We start from the raw sequence: 21,516 nt of genomic DNA on the forward strand, positions 1-21,516 counted from the left end.
CATTCACAATTTTTTTTCATTACATGTTAGTTGCATAACTTAGGATCGTTGTAATATCAAAATAATAACCATACTCTTAATCACGAATCCTTTCTTGTACCTTAAAAAAATGAAACTACATCTCAAATTTTCATTGTTCTCTGTTCTCTGTTGAATAATATGAAAACCTGTAATTAAGGTTACTACATGTATTGAACCAATATATATATATATATATATATATATATATATATATATATATATATATATATATATATATATATGTGGGACGCAAGTTACACAATGAGTCCCTAAACTATACAAGGAATAAAATATAGCTAAAGTATTTAACACATCCTCGTAGTTTGAATTGAGAAATCTCTAATGTTTAAACTATTTCTAAAATCAAGAAATAACTGAGTAGGTGGACCCTTTGTGAAGATATATGCATACTGATAAGTGGAAAGGACATGCGAAACACGCACATGACCAATCGTAACACACGTTCCCTAACAAAATGTAAGTCAAATTCCACATGTTTGGTTATTTGATGCTGAATTGGGTTAGACACTAGATAAGTGGCATTAACATTATCATAAAAGACAACAATGGCACATGAGCATTGGCAAGATAACTCAAGGAGAAGATTACGAAGCCATGCAGTTTCAGCAACCATATTTGTTACCCCTAGGTACTCGGCTTCAGCGCTAGAACGCGAGACAACATGTTGCCATTTAGAGAACCAAGAGACGAGGTTATCTACGAGATAAACACAAAAATCCGAGGTGGACCAACGCGTGGTAGGGCAGATGGCCTGGTCAGCATCAGAATAAGAGATCAATCGATCAACATTTGACTGACAGATAAGAAGAACATGTGTCAGCGTACCTTGAAGGCACCGCATAATACGTTTTGAGAGCATGAAAGTATGGTACATTCGGGTCATGTATGAAAAGACAAACCTATTGCACAACATACACAGTATTAGGACGAGTGAAAGTCAAGTAATGCAAAGCTCTAGCAAAACTACGATAGAAGGTAGGATCAGCTACCAGATCACCACCATCAGCAAGTTTGCTTTTGGTGTCAACAGGGGTACTACAAGTATTGCACGTGGTCGTATTGGCATGAGCAATGATCTCCTTAGCAAAGGACGATTGAGAGAGAAAGAGGCCATAAGAGTTACTGATGGCAGAAACACCAACAAAAAAAAGGAAATAGGACCAAGATCAGACATTAGGAACTCAGAGGAAAGCTAGGAAATAACATGGGAAGTAAGAGTAGGAGAGGAGGCGGAAAGAATAATATTGTCAACATATAGAAGGATGTAGATGGTAGCAGGGTCGTGCTGATAGGTGAAGAGGGAGTAATCAGATTTGCTACTGATAAATCCAAGCATGGATAAATAGATAGCAAAACACAGATACCAAGCATAAGGAGCTTGCTTTAGCCCACAAAGAGCTTTATGTAAACGGAAAACATGATTTGGAAATTAACTGTTGACATAGCCAGGAGGTTGACGCATGTAAACAATCTCGGTTAAATCACCGTGAAGGAAAGCAGTTTTGACATCAAGCTGATAGATGAGCCAATTACGAGAAATGGAGATGTTGAGAACGGTATGGATGGTGGCTAGTTTGACATTAGGATTGAACGTGTCATTAAAATCTAGGCTCGACTGCTAAGAAAAACCTTAAGTAACTAGGCAGCCTTTGTAGCAATCCAAGCGACCATGGCTATCAAACTTGTGACTATACAGCTAGCGATAACCCACAATATTTGCAGAAGGGTGTTTTGTAATAAGATCCCAACTGTTGCTGGAGAGAAGATTAGACATATCAGAGTCCATAGTTGCACGCCAATATGGATCACACAAATCCTGATCCATGGAGCAAGGAATAAGAGATATGTCGTAGATGGTAGATAGCTTGAAGATTTGTTTAGGTCGAAGGAATCTTGTATGAGATTTTGGTGACCATATGGTGCCCAAAAGGAGGGGGACAAGAGATGGTTGTGTGTTAGATGGAGAAGGTAACATAGGAGACGGACTAGTAGAAGAGGAAGAGTTTGATGGAGCAGAAGTAGTCGACGATGAAGTACAGTCCGATGGAGCAAAAGTGGCCAGCGATGGAGTAGGAAACATAGATAAGGGATAGATGGAGTCATCATAATCAAAGGAAACATAGTCAGTGGGAAGAGGAGAAGGATGAAGTCAGAATAAGGGAAGTGAGATTCGTCAAAGATTACATGACGGGATAAGATAACTTTTTGAGTGATGAGATCAAGACAACAATATCCACGGTGGTCAATGCATCGACCAAGGTAAGCGCACGCAGAAGAGCAAGGAGAAAGTTTATGAGGAGTTGTCGAAGATGTATTGGGGTAACAAAGTGTAACACACCAAAAATCAAAAGGAATTTATTTTTTTAAAAATCAACCATTAACCAACATTGTTTACAAAAAGAGTCATTGTTTCAAAAGCATTATTCAAAATCAAAGTTTTTCCCAAGACCCAGTGACATAAAACAATGTTTACGATCACATCTTCGCTTTCCCACAATCCTCAAAAGTACCTGAAACAATCAACTGAAACTGTAAGCCAAAGCTTAGTGAGTTCCCCTAATGTACTAACACACTACATAACAAACAAAGCATGCAAATATGAGTCTTCAGCATGACTGGACCGTCTCACAAGGCCTACAGCCTATCTGGTCGTCCTCGGGTGTCTTGGCCTACAACACAAAGCAGGACCGCCTCAACCCAATATGTAACAGACAAACATAAACATAGGACCAGCAAATACAGATAACCATACATATTTAATAATAAGTCATATACTAGCATAACATTGTGCTCTAACCAGGATACTTAATCTGGTGGGTTAACATTGGTGCCTTCGACCGACGGGTATAGTGAGGAAAACTCACCTCTCGGTATGAAAAGATATCTGACATAACACATCTCTGAATGATAACTCAACTGGTCACCTAAGCACTAAATAATGACCGGTCTCAAAAACCACTCAAATTACCTAAAATACCCTTAGGTCAAACTTGCTCAAAGGTCAAACTCAACAACCCAGCTGAGTGCGTTAGGCGTACGCCTCTGTACGCGAGGCATACCCAATGGCTAACCAAGTATGAGGGCTTGGTCGCGTACGCGCAACGTACCAATTGGTACCCCCAACGTACGTAACTAAACTTCTTCTTAATGTATTAAGATCTTAATACTATATCTTTTACATTCAAAATGCATATCCAAGTCCAAAATGTCATTCTTGACCATAAAGTTTCCAACTTTATGGTTTTGCATGGCAAATAAGTGCTAAATGCTAGAAAACCCAACCTCTGAACACATTAAGACCACCAAGCACATGCATATAGAAGAGTTAAGACCGCAACATAAGTCTGGCTTGCCCTTGTCCCGCAACTTATGCCTGGCTTGCTCCCTGGCCTGATCAATCCTCAGACTGAATACCGCTAAGCCCTCAGTACGAGTTTGGCATGCCCTACCCGGCCCTCAGCTTGTATCTGGAATGCTCATGAGCCCTTAGAATGAGTATGGCATGCCCTCCCTGGCCCTCAACTCATATCTAGTACGCTCCAGGGTTTTTTGGCTACAATACAGAGCAATACAGCCTCAACCCAACCCACACAATATGTCGACATATAACAGATAACATTATATACAAATAAACAGGCAGTGTCACAGGTAGTCCTACAGATTTACCAACTAGCATATCAAAACTAGCATGCATATCGATTCTATACTCAACATTGAGGAGGGAGAGACTTTTCGCAGAGTTCTCAAAGTGTGAGTTCTGGTTGCATGAGGTGCAGTTTCTGGGGCAGCTTATCAACCAAAATGTCATTCTAGTTGAACCGAGCAAGGTCGAGGCCATGATGTAGTGGGAGGTTCCGAGGTTTCCATCTGAGATTCAAAGTTGTCTTGGTTTGATGGGTTATTATCGGAGATTCATCCAAGATTTCTTCAAGATAGTTGTTTCTTTGATCCGACTGACCAAGAAGACGGTTACATTTCGATACAGGATTGAGCAACAGGTAGCTTTTGAGAATTTTGAGACATCGGTTGAGTGAGGCCCCGATTCTGACCCTACCAGAGGGTGTTGATGATTTTGGTGGTTTATTGTGATGCTTCGATCACAATATTGGGAGTAGTGTTGATGTAGAGGAGTCGCGTGATTGTCAATGCTTCGAGGTAGCTAAAGCCTTATGAGGAGAATTATCTGACACATGATTTGGAGTTGGGGGTTGTGGTTTTTGCCCTTAAGATTCGGCGACATTACCTCTACGGGGTCCGTTGTACTATTTACACGAATCACAAGAGCCTGAGGTATTTGTTGGATCAACTAAATCTGAATATGAGGCATCGCTGGTAGTTGGATGTGGTGAAAGATTATGATTATGAGATCCTTTACCACTCAGGGAAGGCCAATGTGGTGGCCGATGCTCTTAGTCGCAAGACGGTCGCAGCTCTGATCAGAGACATATGTTTGAGGATGATCGTGATTACTCCATTTTTTGGAGCAGATTCGTGAGGCATAGGCTGAAGCTATGAAGGAAGAGCACCGGAAGAGCGAGCGTATTGTGGGTCAGGTGGTTTCCTTTGATTATGATAGTCGTGGATTGTTGAATCTGCATCGGCGAGTTTGGGTTCCGTATTGGGGCGGTGTACGTCAAGTTCTGATGGAGGAGGCACACAAGTCTAGGTTCTCCATTCATCCTGGAGCGACAAAGATGTATCAGGATCTTCGTCCTGATTATTGGTGGCCCTACATGAAGCGGGACGTGGCTTAGTGTGTGGAGCATTGCTTGTGTAACATCCATAAAAATCAAGCCAATTTAAAAAATTTTAAATCATTCAAAAACCGATAATTAGTACAAATATGTTTTCAAAATGGTTTAATGTCAGAGTATCCCATAATCAAATCATAAAAACATAAGGATGTGCACGATCATGTCTTCGCCTTCCCACGATCATCAGAAGTACCTGAAACAAAATCAACAATTGTAAGCCCGAAGCTTAGTGAGTTTCTCCAAAATACCAACGCCATAAAATCATAATCATATCATATAAACAAACAACATGCATAATGAGCCATCAGCCTGACTGGATCGCTCGCACCGAGCCTACAGTCTATTTGGGCCACTCTCCGAGCCTTCGGCACGTCTAGATTGCCTTTCAGGGCCTTCAGCCTATCCGGACTGCTTGTCGAGCATTCGGCCTGACTAATATGCCCTCTCAGGTCTGCAATCTATCTGATCCGCCCAGGGTATGTTGGCCTTCATCACAAAGCAGGTCCGCCTCAACCCAACCCCAATCAAACAATCATGTGCACATAAATGTCATACACTAGCATGTATATAACAGTCAAACCAATCTTACAAATCACTAACCAGAGCAATATCCTATAACTAGGATACCGACCTAACCAGTCACTAACATAGCATTATCCTATATACCAGGATAAGGACCTAACCGATATCTAACATAACATTATCCTATATACCAGGATACCAACCTAACCAGGTCACCAAGAATATCACCATCCTAACTACCAAGATGTAAATCAATCAGCATATCATGCAACAAACCTGGATACAAATCTGAAAAGGGTCGGCATTGGTGCCTTCGACCTAGTTAGTATGGTGAGGATAACTCACCTCACAAGTAGCTTAGAATGATAATGTCAAACTCCTCCAAATACAGCTCCAAATCCAACACCTAAATCCACTAATGATCCATTTCCATAAATTCCCAAATTACTAAAATACCCTCAGAAGTCAAACTGGTCAACCCTTGGTCAAAGTCAAAGTCAACGGTCAAGGTCAGCAGTCCATGTTGACCCCACTCGTCGAGTGCAACTCACCGACTCGTCGAGTCCTCCCAGAACTCAAGATATCATGAAAACCATAGTTAACTCGCCGAGTTTCCAGACAACTCGTCGAGTCCATGTGTGTCCAAATGCCGGGAAAACCCTAACTGACTTGCCGAGTCGTCTCGCTGACTCTCTGAGTCTATGCAGAAACCCACCACGGCCTATCTTCATCCAAATCGTCTAGTCACTTTAATTCATTCTCATTCAGACGATTTTAAGCTACCCAAAGCTCCAAATTGCAGATCTAACCTCCTAGGGAAAGACTAACACACACAACCACCCTAGTAGTGGTCGGCGGTGGCACATGGCGGCAGCCACCACCGCATGGTGGTGGTGGGTTTTCTTCATTTTCCGGCCAACAAACCCTCACACGACCAAAACACATATACATACACGATTCTACTTGCTCATAAGGTCCATCCACCCACCTGGTGGCTCATGGCGGCGACATCAGCATAGTTGACGACGACAACCACCATGATCGGCTGCCATGGTGGTTCTTCACGGCTTGCGCCCATCATAAGAGACGCACCAACCTTCATTCGATCCTGAAATAGCAACCCAAACGCACCCGATTCCTTGCAGCAGCAGGCGGTGATGGGTGACGACCGGAGCAATTGGAAGGTTGCTTGGTGGCGGCAGCGACCGCTAGCAGCGGCCTGAATGAATCGAAGATGAGAGAACGTTGTATGCGGCAAGGAGACGATGCGCCCATCACAACAACGACCACGAAGTCCGCCGATGGTCATAGTCCTCAACCACACCGGAGCAGCATGGCGGTCTTCAACATGGCGGCTCCTGGCTTCGTCGTTGACCAGCATGGCGATAGAGCGGCGGCTATCGGCGGCTGGAATGCAGTGACACTCAGCAACAACACACATGGCGGTGACGGAGTGGCAACGCCGGAGAATGGAGAATGAGGGTGGTGGCGGTGCTGCAAGTCGAAGAAGGGGAAGGGAAATGGCGACCGGTGCTTAGAGGTTTGCGGCTGCAACCTTTTCTTTAGTGTTAGGGTTCCCATAAGGATATATACCCGGTGCCTCTCTAACTTATTTCCATATTAACAGGATCAGCCCCTCCTTTCCTATTTTCTCTCAAAATGAGTCCATAATTTATCCATTTAACACTGGCTTTAGAAATCTCTTTCAATTTAAATCCAACATATTCCAAACAACCCCCTGATTTCAAAAATATTTACAAACTAAATCCGAAACTTACACTTTTAACCTCCAACCTCTAAATTCTTCACAAATTAGTACGGGACTTACATTTATTAATTTATTTAAACAAATGGGGCGTTACAGGCAGAAATGTCCAAGGGCAGATGACGTCATTGTATAGTACCATAACAATTGAATATGAATGAAACATAGCATTACAAGTGACATGCATTGAAAATACATACTTACATTGTTTACATATTGAACTTGTTCATCAGTTACACAAAAGTGACAAAAAATAAAATTTCATAAGGTTGCACCACTTGACCTCATAGCAGAGCTGATTACCTATTACTGGATCTTTGAGAATACAAGTCATTTTGAAAAGCATCAACTAAAAAGCTGGTGAGTTCATAATCATTTTTGTATAAAAATGGTTTTGCACTTGTGTAACATCCCAATATTCAGGTACAACTATTCAATCCTCCTTCTTTTCTCTTGTTGTCAAGTTTAGCCCTTTAGAGGAAATATGAGGCAAATGAGTACGTTGGGCGTACTCGTGCGCTTATTTTGGACGCGGAGTCGCCATGGTACGCTGGGCGTACCCAGAGTTACACGGGCGTACCGGGCCCAGGTGCAAAACCCTAATCTGACTTGTGCACTATTTAAAGGGTGCTAAGGCTCATTTCTCAACCTCCATATCAGTGAGTGAAACCCTAAGAGAGAGCCTCCCATCGTTCTTAGTGAGTGTGTGAGTGTTGTTGGAGCTAATAGTGCATTGGTGACTTAGTGAAGAAGAAGGAAAGGAGATTTTGGAGGCTAAAGCTTGAAGTGCAAGTTTAGATATGAGATCTACATAGAAAGGGGCTACACTTAGAGGTATAAAGTTCAAAACTTTCCTCTTCTTTTGTTTTGTTGTTGCATGTGCCATTTCTAGGGTTAAAAACCCCAAAGGTGGAGACTTTATGAGTGTAAGGTGCTCCATGGTCCGAGATCTGTCCCTTTTCAGTGGTATTAGTGGTTTAGATCCATAAAGTTTCCATCTTGGTTGCTGATATGAAGTCATGTTTGAGTAATAAGCCTTATAGAGTTAGAGAATGGAATATCATGGGAGTTGGTGACTTGTTCATCCATGCAAAGGCTTAAAGTCATTAACTTGGATTAAGAGGCTTAGAAGTGGTCAGATCTAGAAATGGGACGTGGGTCTTAACTGTTTAAGACCTCAAGAGCTAAAGGACTGAAGCAGGGGAGTACGCTGGGTGTAATCCTAGTATGCGCCGCATACTGGGTGGCGTTCCCCGTTTCTGAGAGGCAGTTAGGTACGCTCAGCGTACACATCTGGTACGCACGGCGTAACCCGGGAAGTTGACTTTGACTTTTAGGGTATGGTCTACTGTGGGGACTTTTGAGTTATGAGAGGGGTAAAATGGTCTTTTACCCTTCTGAGAGTGTCATAAGAGAACATAGTCTAGCCTTTGAGAGTTATGTTAAATAGGGTATTTATTTCATGTGATTAGGCGGTGGCTAGACCAGTGTTTACCGCGTTAGAGATTTACCGAGTTACTGGAGGCGAGTCTTCTCACTATACTTTACCTAGAGTGGTAAACAAAGTATGTGACAGTGTATTTCAGAGTTAGGTGCAAGTGTATTTGCATGTTATTTATGTTTTATGATTATTGTGATATGTGATATGCATGATTCAGAGTTTACAAAGTTAGGACCAGTGGGTCCATAGAGTTAGGACCTTTGGGTCCACAGAGTTAGGGCCCGAGGGCCCACAGAGAGTTGGGACTGGAAGGTCCCACTGAGACACATTGACCAGAGGGTCAAACAGAGTTATAGCCTCGAGTGGCTAATATGTGTTAGAGTGGTGTTTTTGGGAACTTACTAAGCATTTATGCTTACAGTGTTATGTGTTATGTGTTTCAGGTACTAATGACGGTCGCGGGAAGGCGCCCGCATAATTCGTACACACACATGGAGTTTTATGTATTTTGATCTTGGGAAATATTTTGTGAAACAGAGATATGATACAATGAGATTTTATTAATAATTGTGAATGAAAAACGTGTTTTGAAAATGTGAAAATTTATTTTAATTTTTACGGTGTTACAAGTTGGTATCAGAGCCCTTGTTTGAGGGGTTTAGGTGCACCTTTGGGCGTATCTGAACTCAAACTGAGGATTTGAGGAAATTTCAATAATAAAATAATTTTCCAAAGAGTAATAAGAGCTTTTGAGATAGACAGAGCAGAGCCGTGTGTACGAACAGCCATCGCCCGAACGGTGATTTCCCAAAATACCATTATAATAAGTGTTATGAGATATGATATGCTATGTTATATGATGGGTTATATTATGCATGCTAGAGTAGACTAGGTATTCTTATTAGGACTAAAGTGGCCTGATATGTGATGCCTCAGTCTAGGAGTTTTGCTGCTAGGGATGCTTGAGAGTGTTTAGATAACAACGAGGAGCTTATGAGAGATTTGCTAGAGAGTAGCATATGATTAGAGAGAGTAGAGTACTTGGGATTTGGGACTCTGGGAGGAGGACTTGGGATGAATGCTGATGCGGTGTGGACGGTAGTATTGGGCCCGTACTACTGAAGACACCGGGTCAGTGCACAGTCCAAGTAAGAATCCTTAGAGTACCAAGGAACAAGTAGGGTGGAGTATTTGAGTGTGAGTATACTCGAGCGAGTCCCTGATACTTTTATGTTGTATTTCAGAGAGAGAGAGAGATCATGGTTGGGACACGCCACACACCAGAGAGCAGCGATACGAGTGACGAGGAGATCCGTAGGATCATCCACGAGGAGGTGGTTGCGGCCGTCAGGGTAGAGATACCAGAGATGTTCGGGTCTATCAAGACCACATTGATAGAGACTTTTGATGAGAGATATGCTGCTCTTTCTGAGGTTGCTGTTGCTACGGCCACTGCAGCTATAGTTGCGACTAGGCCGCAGGGTGGTGATGCGTTGCTGTTCCGAGAATTCAGCAACACAAAACCACCGGAGTTTGATGGGACCCAGGACCCGATTGCGGTGATGAGGTGGATTTCAGACATAAATGGGTGTTTCTTTAGTTGCTCATCTCTAGATCATTTGAGAGTACGGTTCGCGTTGAACTAGCTTCGCTTGGGAGCGAAGGACTAGTGGAAGTTTGTAACAACGCATTATTCGCATGCTGAGCTTGCCGCAGTGAGCTGGGAGAGGTTCACTGCTATGTTCCGAGATGAGTACGTTCCCCAGGTGGAGAGGGAGCGTTTGGCCCAGGAGTTTCTGACCCTCAAGCAGGGTACCGAGTCTGTTACAGTGATTACAAGGATGTTCCATGAGCGGGCGATGTTCTGCCCAGAGCACATGTCCTTCGAGCAGGCACGTATGAGCCGATATCTGAGCATTTTGAGGAGGGATATACGAAAGTTCGCGGCGAACTCGACGTACCGGACATTTGCTGAGCTTTAGGCAAATTCCCGGAAGAGGGAGATAAAGCTGGAGACCCAGGCTAGGGAGGATGCTGAGTCTCAGGGGAGGGATCCACGATAGGCGCAGTCTCAGCCGGCAGCCAAGCGGGCCAAGCCCGCCGATTCGAGATCTGGGAGACAGAGGGGCCGCACTTATGGCAAGTGCGGCAAGAGCCACGAGGGGGTGTGCAGAGTAGAGTCTTGCTACAAATGTGGCAAGGAGGGGAATATGGCCAAGGATTGCCCAAAGGGGTTTGCAGTTTGTTTTCACTGCAACCAGACCAGACACTGGAAGGCAGAGTGTCCACAGCTGCGGGGATCAGCACAGGGAGCATCTCAGGGATTTGCCCCTGCTGTTATCAGAGCTACTGAGAGTCGGCCAGTGAAGGCCGATGCACCGAAGGCACGAGGGAGAGCCTTTCAGTTGACCGCGGAGGAGGTCCGCGCAACATCCGATGTCGTGGCTGGTATGTATTCTTTCATGTATTTATTTTGATGTTGAGATATTATGCTTATATTATGTTATGCGTAGGTACTTTTCTTGTGAGTTCTGTACCTGTATTGGTGTTATTTGACTCGGGTGCGAGTCGGTCTTTTGTATCTTTGGCTTTTAGTCAGCACATCAGTGTTAGTCGTGAGGCATTGAGTCGACATCTGAGAGTTTCCATAGCTGACAAGAGGGCGGTGTATGCCACAGAAGTGATCCGAGGGTGTGTACTCGAGATTTTCGATGTTGAATTCCCGATTGATTTAGTTCCTATTGGGATGGGAGATGTCTATGTCATCATGGGCATGGACTGGTTGAGCAAATTCGGAGTGGTTATCGACTGCGAGCGATAGTTGGTGACCATACGATACCCTAGTAGGGAGTTCTTACGGTGTACGGTGAGGGTACACGTTCGGGGTCGACATTTTGTTCGGCCGCTAGAGCGAGGCATAGTCCACAGCAGGGCTGTAGTGGGTTTGTGGTGTATGTGATGGTTGTGAGGGTTGATTCAGAGAGACTGAGGTCAGTTGATGAGGTTCCTATAGTGCGGGAGTTCCCGGATGTTTTCCCGGAGGAGTTGTCGGTGTGCCTCCCGAGAGGCAGGCATAGTTCCGTATCGATTTGGTTCCGGGGGCTGCGCCTATCGCCAAGGCACCCTATCGCCTTGCGCCTCCAAAGATGCAGGAGTTATCCTCGCAGCTTCAGGAGCTGCTGGGGAAGGGGTTTATTCGGCCGAGTAGTTCGCCGTGGGGAGAACCTATACTTTTTGTCAAGAAAAAGGATGGTTTACACCGGATGTGCATTGACTACCGGGAGGTGAACAAGCTGACGGTCAAGAACCGTTACCCCTTACCGAGGATCGACGATTTTTTCGATCAGTTGCAGGGAGCGTCTTGGTTTTCTAAGATTGATTTGAGGTCTGGATATCATCATATGAGAGTGCAAGATGAGGATATCCAAAAGACAGCGTTCAGGACTCGTTACGGGCACTACGAGTTCGTGGTGATGCCTTTCGCACTCACTAATGCACCGGTAGCGTTCATGGATCTCATGAACAGAGTGTGCAGGCCGATGTTGGATCGCTCGGTGATCGTGTTCATCGACGATATATTGGTGAATTCTATATCCAGAGAGCAGCATGAGGAGCATTTGAGGGAGATCCTCGAGGTTTTAAGATCGGAGAGGCTTTATGCTAAATTCTCCAAGTGTGATTTCTGGTTACGAGAGGTCCAGTTCCTGGGGCACCTCGTTAACCAGAATGGGATATTGGTCGACCCGCCCAAGATTGAGGCAGTGATGAGTTGGGAGGTGCCGAGGTCCCCCACTGAGATCAGGAGTTTCTTAGGGTTGGCAGGCTATTACTGGAGATTTATCAGGGATTTCTCCAAGATCGTCGTGCCACTCACCAGGTTGACCCAGAAGGGTGTTGCTTTTTCATGGGGCCCAGAGCAGCAGGCCTCCTTCGAGACACTTCGCCAGAGACTGTGCGAAGCCCCAGTGTTAGCCCTTCCGAAGGGGATGGAGGACTTGGTGGTGTATTGTGACGCGTCGGTATCGGGGCTGGGAGCGGTGTTGATGCAAAGAGGGCATGTGATAGCATACGCATCGAGTTGGGGGCAATGGTGTTTGCCCTCAAGATCTGGCGTCACTATCTGTATGGGGTTCGGTGTACCATATACACGGACCACGAGAGCTTGAAGTACTTGATGGATCAGCCCAACCTGAATATACGCCAGAGGAGATGGTTGGATGTGGTAAAGGATTATGACTGCGAGATCCTGTACCACCCGAGTAAGGCTAATGTGGTAGCCGATGCCCTGAGTCGTAGGGCAGAGAGCGCCCCGATACGAGACATTTGCATGAGATTAACAATGATGACTCCAGTGTTTGACACCATTCGAGGGGCCAGGCTGAGGCTGTGAGACCAGAGAACCGCAAGAGAGAGCGGGTTATCGGGCAGGTATCGAAGTTCGTCACCGATAGCTGAGGGCTTATGACCTTTCAGGGTCGTATTTGAGTACCGTTTGTGGGCGAGACGTGTACCATCTTGATGGAGGAGGTGCATAGATTGAGGTTTTTGATCCATACCGAGGCCACTAAGATGTATTTGGACCTAAAGAGAGAGTATTGGTGGCCCTGTATGAAGAGGGACGTCGTGTGGTTTGTTGAGAGGTGCTTAACCTATCGTAGGGTTAAGGTCGAGCACCAGAGACCGTATGGTAAGTTGCAGCCGTTGGAGGTTCCCGAGTGGAAGTGGGAACAGATTACCATGGATTTTATCACCAAATTACCGAGGACTGCTAGGGGCGTCGATGCAATTTGGGTGATTGTGGACAGGTTGCCGAAGAGCGCTCACTTCCTTGCTATCAGTGAAAGCTCTTCCACTGAGAGGTTGGCAGAGTTATACGTGAGAGAGGTGGTATCGCGGCATGGAGTACCGATCTCGATTGTCTCAAATCGAGATGTGCGTTTCACTTCCATATTTTGGAAGAAATTTCATGAGGAATTGGGTACGAGGCTGCATTTTAGTACCGCATACCACCCACATACTGACGGGCAGAGCGACCGGACAATTCAGACGCTCGAGGACATGCTTCGGGCATGTTTATTGGCCTTCGGAAGGATTTGAGACACGTATTTACCCTTGGCAGAGTTTCCTATAACAACAACCATCATTCGAGCATCGGTATGCCACCCTTTGAGCTGTTGATTGGGAGGAGGTGTCGAACTCCCATTTGCTGGGGAGAGGTAGGGCAACGTGTGATGGGTAGTACAGAGATAGTGCTTTAGACGACAAAGTAGGGATGGCAAAAAAGACCGAACCTGATGGGGAAACCCGAAACCCGATCATTTCGGGTTGGGTAACGGGTCGTTATCGGGTTTTTTATCGGGTTCGGGGCAGGGAGTGGGTTATCCTCGCCCCGCCCCGATTATATATATATATATATATAATGTTCAAAATTTTTTGCTGTTAATTGTACGCGTTCAAACATAAAATACTTATTGTGGACAATTTTTTTAGTTATTAACAATCTGGTGTTAATGATCATTTTTATGTGTTTTGACGTATTAAACAAAACTTAAATCAAATAATTTTTAATATAACGTCCAATTTATTTTATTAAAGTGATGCATCATGTTTTTAATTTAAAAGAGTTGCTAGAACATGTATATTTTATAAGACATTGGGGTACCCTAAAAGAGAATAAAGATTTCGTTATCAATTGTTGTAAACCCGATAAGATACCCGAAACCCGACGGGGAAACCCGAAACCCAATGGGGCGCCCCGATAAGATACCCGAAAGTTATCGGGGCGGGTTTGGGAATCCATGCCCCGCCCCGAACCTGCCCCATTGCCATTCATACGACAAAGCAGATACAACAGGTCAGATAGAGGTTGTTGACCGCTCAGAGTCTCCATAAGAGTTATGCGGATAGGTGTCGGTCCGAGCTTGAGTTTTAGGTTGGAGGTTTTGTGCTCCTGAAAGTATCTCCTTGGAAAGGAGTGATCCGGTTCAGGAAGAGAGGCAAGCTAGGGCCCCGGTATATTGGTTCGTTTAGAGTGATCGCGAGGGTGGGCAGGGTAGCATATCGTTTGGAGCTACCTGCGGAGTTGAGCCAGATTCACGACACCTTCTATGTGTCCCAGCTGAGAAAGTGTATAGCCGACGAGTCGGCAGTGGTGCCACTGGAGGATATTCAGGTGGATGCGAACCTGAATTATGTTGAAAGGCCAATCACGATTGTGGATCGAAGGATCAAGGTTCTGAGGAACAAGGAGGTGACCCTGATTCAGGTTCAGTGGCAGCATCGGAGGGGGTCCGAGCTAACTTGGAAGACAGAGTCAAAGATGCGGGAGCAACATCCGGAGTTGTTTTCAGTATGAGACTTCGAGGGCGAAGTCTAGTTCTAGTGGGGGATAATTGTAACATCCTAATATTCAGGTACAACTATTCAATCCTCTTTCTTTTCTCTTGTTGTCAAGTTTAGCCCTTTAGAGGAAATATGAGGCAAATGAGTACGGTGGGCGTACTCGGGAGTACGTTGCGTGTACTCATGCGCTTATTTTGGACGCGGAGTCGCCATGGTACGCTGGGCGTACCAAGAGTTACGCCGGGCGTACCCGGCCCAGGTGCAAAACCCTAATCTGACTTGTGCACTATTTAAAGGGTGCTAAGGCTCATTTCTCAGCCTCCATATCAGTGAGTGAAACCCTAAGAGAAAGCCTCCCATCGTTCTTAGTGAGTGTGTGAGTGTTGTTGGAGCTAATAATGCATTGGTGACTTAGTGATGAAGAAGGAAATAAGCTTTTGGAGGCTAAAGCTTGAAGTGCAAGTTTGGATATGAGATCTACAGAGAAAGGGGCTACACTTAGAGGTATAAAGTTCAAAACTTTCCTCTTCTTTTGGTTTGTTGTTGCATGTGCCGTTTCTAGGGTTAAAAACCCCAAAGGTGGAGACTTTATGAGTGTAAGGTGCTCCATGGTCCGAGATCTGTCCCTTTTCAGTGGTATTAGTGGTTTAGATCCATAAAGTTTCCATCTTGGTTGTTGATATGAAGTCATGCTTGAGTAATAAGCCTTATAGAGTCAGAGAATGGAATATCATGGGAGTTGGTGACTTGTTCAGCCATGCAAAGGCTTAAAGTCATCAACTTTATGGATTAAGAGGCTTAGAAGTGGTCAGATCTAGAAATGGGACATGGGTCTTAATTGTTTAAGACCTTAAGAGCTAAAGGACTGAAGCAGGGGAGTACGCCGGGCGTAATCCCAGTACGCGCCGCGTACTGGGTGGCGTTCCCCGATTATGAGTGGCAGTCGGGTACGCTCATCGTACACATCTGGTACGCGCGGCGTAACCCGGGAAGTTGACTTTTGGTTGACTTTTAGGGTATGGTCTATTGTGGGGCCTTTTGAGTTATGAGAGGGGTAAAATGGTATTTTACCCTTCTGAGAGTGTCATAAGAGGACATAGTCTAGCCTCTGAGAGTTATGTTAAATAGGGTATTTATTTCATGTGATTAGGCGGAGGCTAGACCAACGTTTACCGCGTCAGAGATTTACCGAGTTACCAGAGGTGAGTCTTCTCACTATACTTTACCTAGAGTGGTAAACAAAGTATGTGACAATGTATTTCAGAGTTAGGTGCAAGTGTATTTGCATGCTATTTATGTGTTATGATTATTGTGATATGCGATATGCATGATTCAGAGTTTACAGAGTTAGGACCTTTGGGTCCACAAAGTTAGGGCCAGAGGGCCCACAGAGAGTTGAGAATGGAGGGTCCCACTGAGACACATTGACCAGAGGGTCAAACAGAGTTATAGCCTCGAGTGGCTAATATGTGTTAGAGTGGTATTTTGGGGAACTCACTAAGCATTTATGCTTACAATGTTATGTGTTATGTGTTTCAGGTACTAGTGACGATCACGAGAAGGCGCCGTCATGATTCGTACAAACACATGGAGTTTTATGTATTTCGATCTTGGGAAATGTTTTGTGAAACAGAGATATGATACAATGAGATTTTATTAATAATTGTGAATGAAAAACTTGTTTTGAAAATGTGAAAATTTGTTTTAATTTTTACGGTGTTATAACTTGTTTAAAATAGTTCTCGTAGTAGTGCTTTCAGAAAATCCGATATTTTCTATGAAAAGGATTTGTAAATCTCATCCCAAATCTGTTAATATATGCATGCATGTCCTTTGTTATCTTTTGTTTGTGAAAGTAAAGTGAACGTTCCTAGAAAATCCAATGTTTTCTGGTGTAACAAAGACTGTAGTCTTAAACCCTAAGACCGGACGTGTAAGAGATTGAATACTTGAAAAATGATTTGCAGCTTTATAGTTTAATAAAACCGATGAAGTGTAAGCTTCCCGTAAACCAAATTCGTATTGTTATTCCGTATGTGAGTCGTTATAACCATGCTTAATATGATTGATATGCCTGTCATGACGTTCTTCAAGCGTCAGATTTGGTAAGATATTTGCCACTCTAGACCGCCCGTCTAGCTATAGCGAACAACTCAGGTGTGGGGGTGTCAACCCTGTATAGATCTATACACAATTACCTCGCTCTCCCTCCGGGAGACTCTGGTTATAACTACAGGACTTACGGTGTACGCTAGGTTGGTACGGTGAAGGAAAGTCTCACAAGGGCCTTAACAGATTTACGTGAACTATGACTCCGTTTTACTTGCAAATAAGATAATTACGCCTTTAAATAATTATGTGTCCTTTGAAAGCGTGGTTTGTGACCTCAAAACTATACCGATTATAGTTTATTATGTTTGTTTGTCAAGACATTTTATTTGATCATGTATATAAATACATATAGGTTAACATGTCTAGATGTTTTGAAAAGTATATATATCATATAAACTTACATCTAACATAAATATAAGAACCTTTAGTATGATACAGACAATTTCTAGTTTTTGACTTTTCTGTCCCTGTTTTTAGAAAAATTATAGAAAAATCATCGTAAGTCGAAATTTGGATGAACGCGTGCGAGGAGCCCTTAGAAAGGTATAAACCTAAGAGTTTGGAAAATGAGTATGCTTTTTTTATAATTTTTAATGACCTTAAACCAGTATGAAAATGTTCATCTTCACAGACTGGTCCGAAAATATTTCTGAAATAATAGACAGTTTTGTAAAAATCGACAAAAATTGTAGAGAAATCGTATGAATGCTTGCGAGTAGCCCTTAGAAAGATATAAACCTGAGCTATTTGCATGTTAAGCAGTTTTGAAAAATATTGAGTTTAAGATGGTCAAAACAGTCCTTAAACAGACCATAACTTTTCTATGGAAAGCTGATGTTTAAGTTTAGATTATACATGTTTGAACACAACACTCATTTTTACTATTTTTAAGTGTATAACCCATATCCACAAGTATTCATGCAATATATATATATATATATATATATATATATATATATATATATATATATATATATATGTATGTATGTATATATATGTGTATATATATATATATATATATATATATATATATATATATATATATATATATATATATATATATATATATATATATATATTAACAAACACATTTTTCATGATTTTTATGAAGATGTAAAAGGTAAACTCCATGTTCATGCAAATACCCAAAGGTTAAACACATAGCATATTGGTCCGTGCAATTATCCAACGGTTAAACGAAAACTTGACTTGTATTCCCTCCACCCCACCCCCAAAGAATGAAAAACTCGAAAAAATGGGGTATGAAGCTCACCTTGATGATTTCGTGTAGTAGGAAGAGGAAGAAAGAAGTTGTTGAGCCTAGATTTATGTATCTTAAAGTGATTCTTTAAATCTCAAGTGTTCTAAGGAGTATACACACGAAAATGAGTGTGTAAATGGAGTGATCTTAGCACAACATGTATATAAACTCTAGAGTTTTACAACGAACTTACCAAGTTCATGAGTTGCTTGAAGAAAATACTCTTGAGGATGGCACCACGCACGAATTTGAGAGAGGAAACAGAAGGAATTTTTGGTGAGTAAAATGGAATGAAGGATGATTTTGGTGGGGGTTTAGGGGTGTTTATGCCCGAAATCAAGAGAGGGGGGGGGGAGAAGAGTTGACTTGGTTGATGGTTGATGGGAAGTTTACTTGGATATATGAGGGACAATATCACTTGTATGGATAAATGGTGGATAATTTCATGGAGATTTGTTGGGTAATTATGAGGTGGAACCCTTTTCTTGCATTTTTTGTCTAATCCCCAACCGAAACTATGGGGTTTTCGGTTTTAGGGTGGCCGAAAACACCCTAGTTTCAATAAGGGTTTGCGGTTTTACGGGTCTTTTGGTTTGATTTGATCCACTAGAATGGTTTTCGGCCCAATGGAAGGTCCAAAAGAAGGCTTTCGGCCCAATAGGATCCAAAGGAAAGATTTTTCGGCCCACTAGGGGGCTGGGCTGAAAATTCTTGGACCAAGACCCAAAATGGATTGGGTTTCATTATTGGATCAAGTTTTGGGCTTGCATGAGGCTCTTTTAACTTGGTTCTCCATGTATGAACGTATGAGCTCGAATAACATTGTATTTTGAATTTCACTAAATGGGATGTTGCAAGGTTACATGGAGGAAATTGTTATGGACAAGCTTCGCATCTTAAACCCTAAATTGTTGGTTGTGACATTAGAAATAGTAGAAACATTAGCACTCATCCCCTTTGTAAGCAGAATGCCCATTACTTTTACCCCTATTAAACTTATTTTTCAATTTGCCACTGGTGAGAACATAAGTGTACAATGCAGCAAAAGATGTATAATTAGCATCACCAGTGAGATCGATCGCTTCTTCACGAGATTCATGAAGGAGGAACATGTTCTTGGGCTCAAGGAAAGAGGGAAAAAGGTTTACTGTTTTTGATTACATCCACGATGCTATGATAAGATGGCGTAAGTTGACGGAGGATTTGCATCACGAGCTCAATTTCATCAATATTGGAATCACAATCTGCAAGTGCTTTAGCTAAGTTCTTCAATGTATGACAAAATTATATGATGGATGAAGACCCCTTCTTAGTGTTGTGGAATTGCTCTTGAAAATGGAGCATTCTCAACATTTTGTTATTGAGGAAGAATTCAACGAGTTTATCCCAAAGGTCTTTGGTTGTGCAATTATCAATAGATATAATCTACAAAAAATTAGCATCACAAGTAGTATAGAACCATGATTTGATATGGGAATCAATGGCCTCCCAATCTTCATCATTATCACCGTTAGGGGGTGATTTGCCAGTTATGTGGCCATGTACATTAGCTCATTTCCACATGTCTAAGAAGATGCATTTCCATAGTTTGTATTTAGATCCATCAATTGATAATTTAAAACTAAATTGGTTAGTGAAAAAGACAAGTTGACTAGCCGTGGGAGAAGCGGTGGAGCTTGAAGATGGTATGGTGGACATGACAGCCGAATAAATCAAAAAATAAATCTAACAAAGATAACAGGTAATGAACATAAAGCTTAGGAGAATGAAGAGAGAAATTAGATGTACCAACTAGTTTAATTCGATGATTGATAGGGTAACACAGAGGTAGGCAGCGGTGCATGGATATTCAAACAAGAGATGAAAGCGACCAGAATAACACTGAGAGACAGTTGCGATGAAGAAACTAGGCTGCAGGAGGCAACGATTAAGTAGATGTCGACGAAGATTAGGGAAAGCGCCAAAGGCAGCAACAAAAAAAATGTCCGGAGGTTTAGGTTGTACGATCACTTTGCAGGATTGATACCATGTTGAATAATGAAAAAACCCGTAATTAGGGTTACATGTATTGAAACAACATATATAGGATATAAGTTACACAAGGGGTCCCTAAACTATACAAACGAATAAAACATAGCTAAACTAGTTAACACTCTTTGTGAACAAACAGTACCAAAAATTCATAATCTCCCATAAGATGGTATAAGGACTAATATTATAAAAGCCATAAATTTTTAACGTGTGATTGGAAAAAGCCCTAATATTTTTTTTATTATTGCTATGGCCACAACTTTCTCGCATAATTATCACTGTAGCCCATTTAACGAGTTTCATGGTTAAGTTGGTTAACTTTTTTGCAAAATCAGTCTTAAAAGTTCAAATTTGGTCCCTAGGATTTGCAAAAAATTACACCACATGATTTTTTAACTTTATTTTTTGTTTTTTGTATACTTTATTTATTTTCGGTTTTTTTAATAAATATATATACACATTTTATTTTATTTTTTGAATATACTTTATTTATTTTCATTTTTTAACTTTATTTTTCAACAATTTGATTTTCTTTTACCTTTTTACTTTTTGTTTTATATTTTTTTAGTGTATATATAGAGTATATTAGAGTTTTTTTTTAGTTTTTTTTCATATTTTTTTCGTATTAAATTTTAACTTTTTCATTTATTTATTTATTTATTCTTATTTGTTTCCAATTATTTGTTTTTATTTATTCATGTAAATAAAATACTTATGTTTATATTTATAATTTCAGTCCATCTTATTTTCTTTTTATATTTTTTTTCTTTAGTGCTATTATATTTATGTTACGCAAAAAATGAAGATAAAAAAAAAACTTGTTTATTGAGAATTAGTGTTTCAATGTGTTATATAACTTGGAAATTAATTCATATTTCTATATGTGATATCAATAGTTTAAAAACAAGATAATATTTTTCAATTTGATAATAGACTAAAAGAAAATAATAATAATAATAATAATCGGACTCTATAAAAAAACTTGTTATAGTAATTTATATTAAATTCGAGTTCGTTTACTTGAATCAAAATAAATAAAGACATTAGAAAAACCATAAATAACTAAAATAGAAAAAAATAGAAAACAAAAGGTAAAAAAGGTAAAAAAATCAAATTGTTGAAAAATAAAGTTAAAAAATGAAAATAAATAGAATATATAAAAAAAGAAAATAAAAAATGCATCTATATATTTATAAAAAAACCGAAAATAAATAAAGTATATAAAAGACAAAAAATAAAGTTAAAA

The sequence above is a fragment of the Lactuca sativa genome, chromosome 6 (genome assembly GCF_002870075.4).
Source record: "Lactuca sativa cultivar Salinas chromosome 6, Lsat_Salinas_v11, whole genome shotgun sequence".
NCBI lineage: Eukaryota > Viridiplantae > Streptophyta > Magnoliopsida > Asterales > Asteraceae > Lactuca > Lactuca sativa.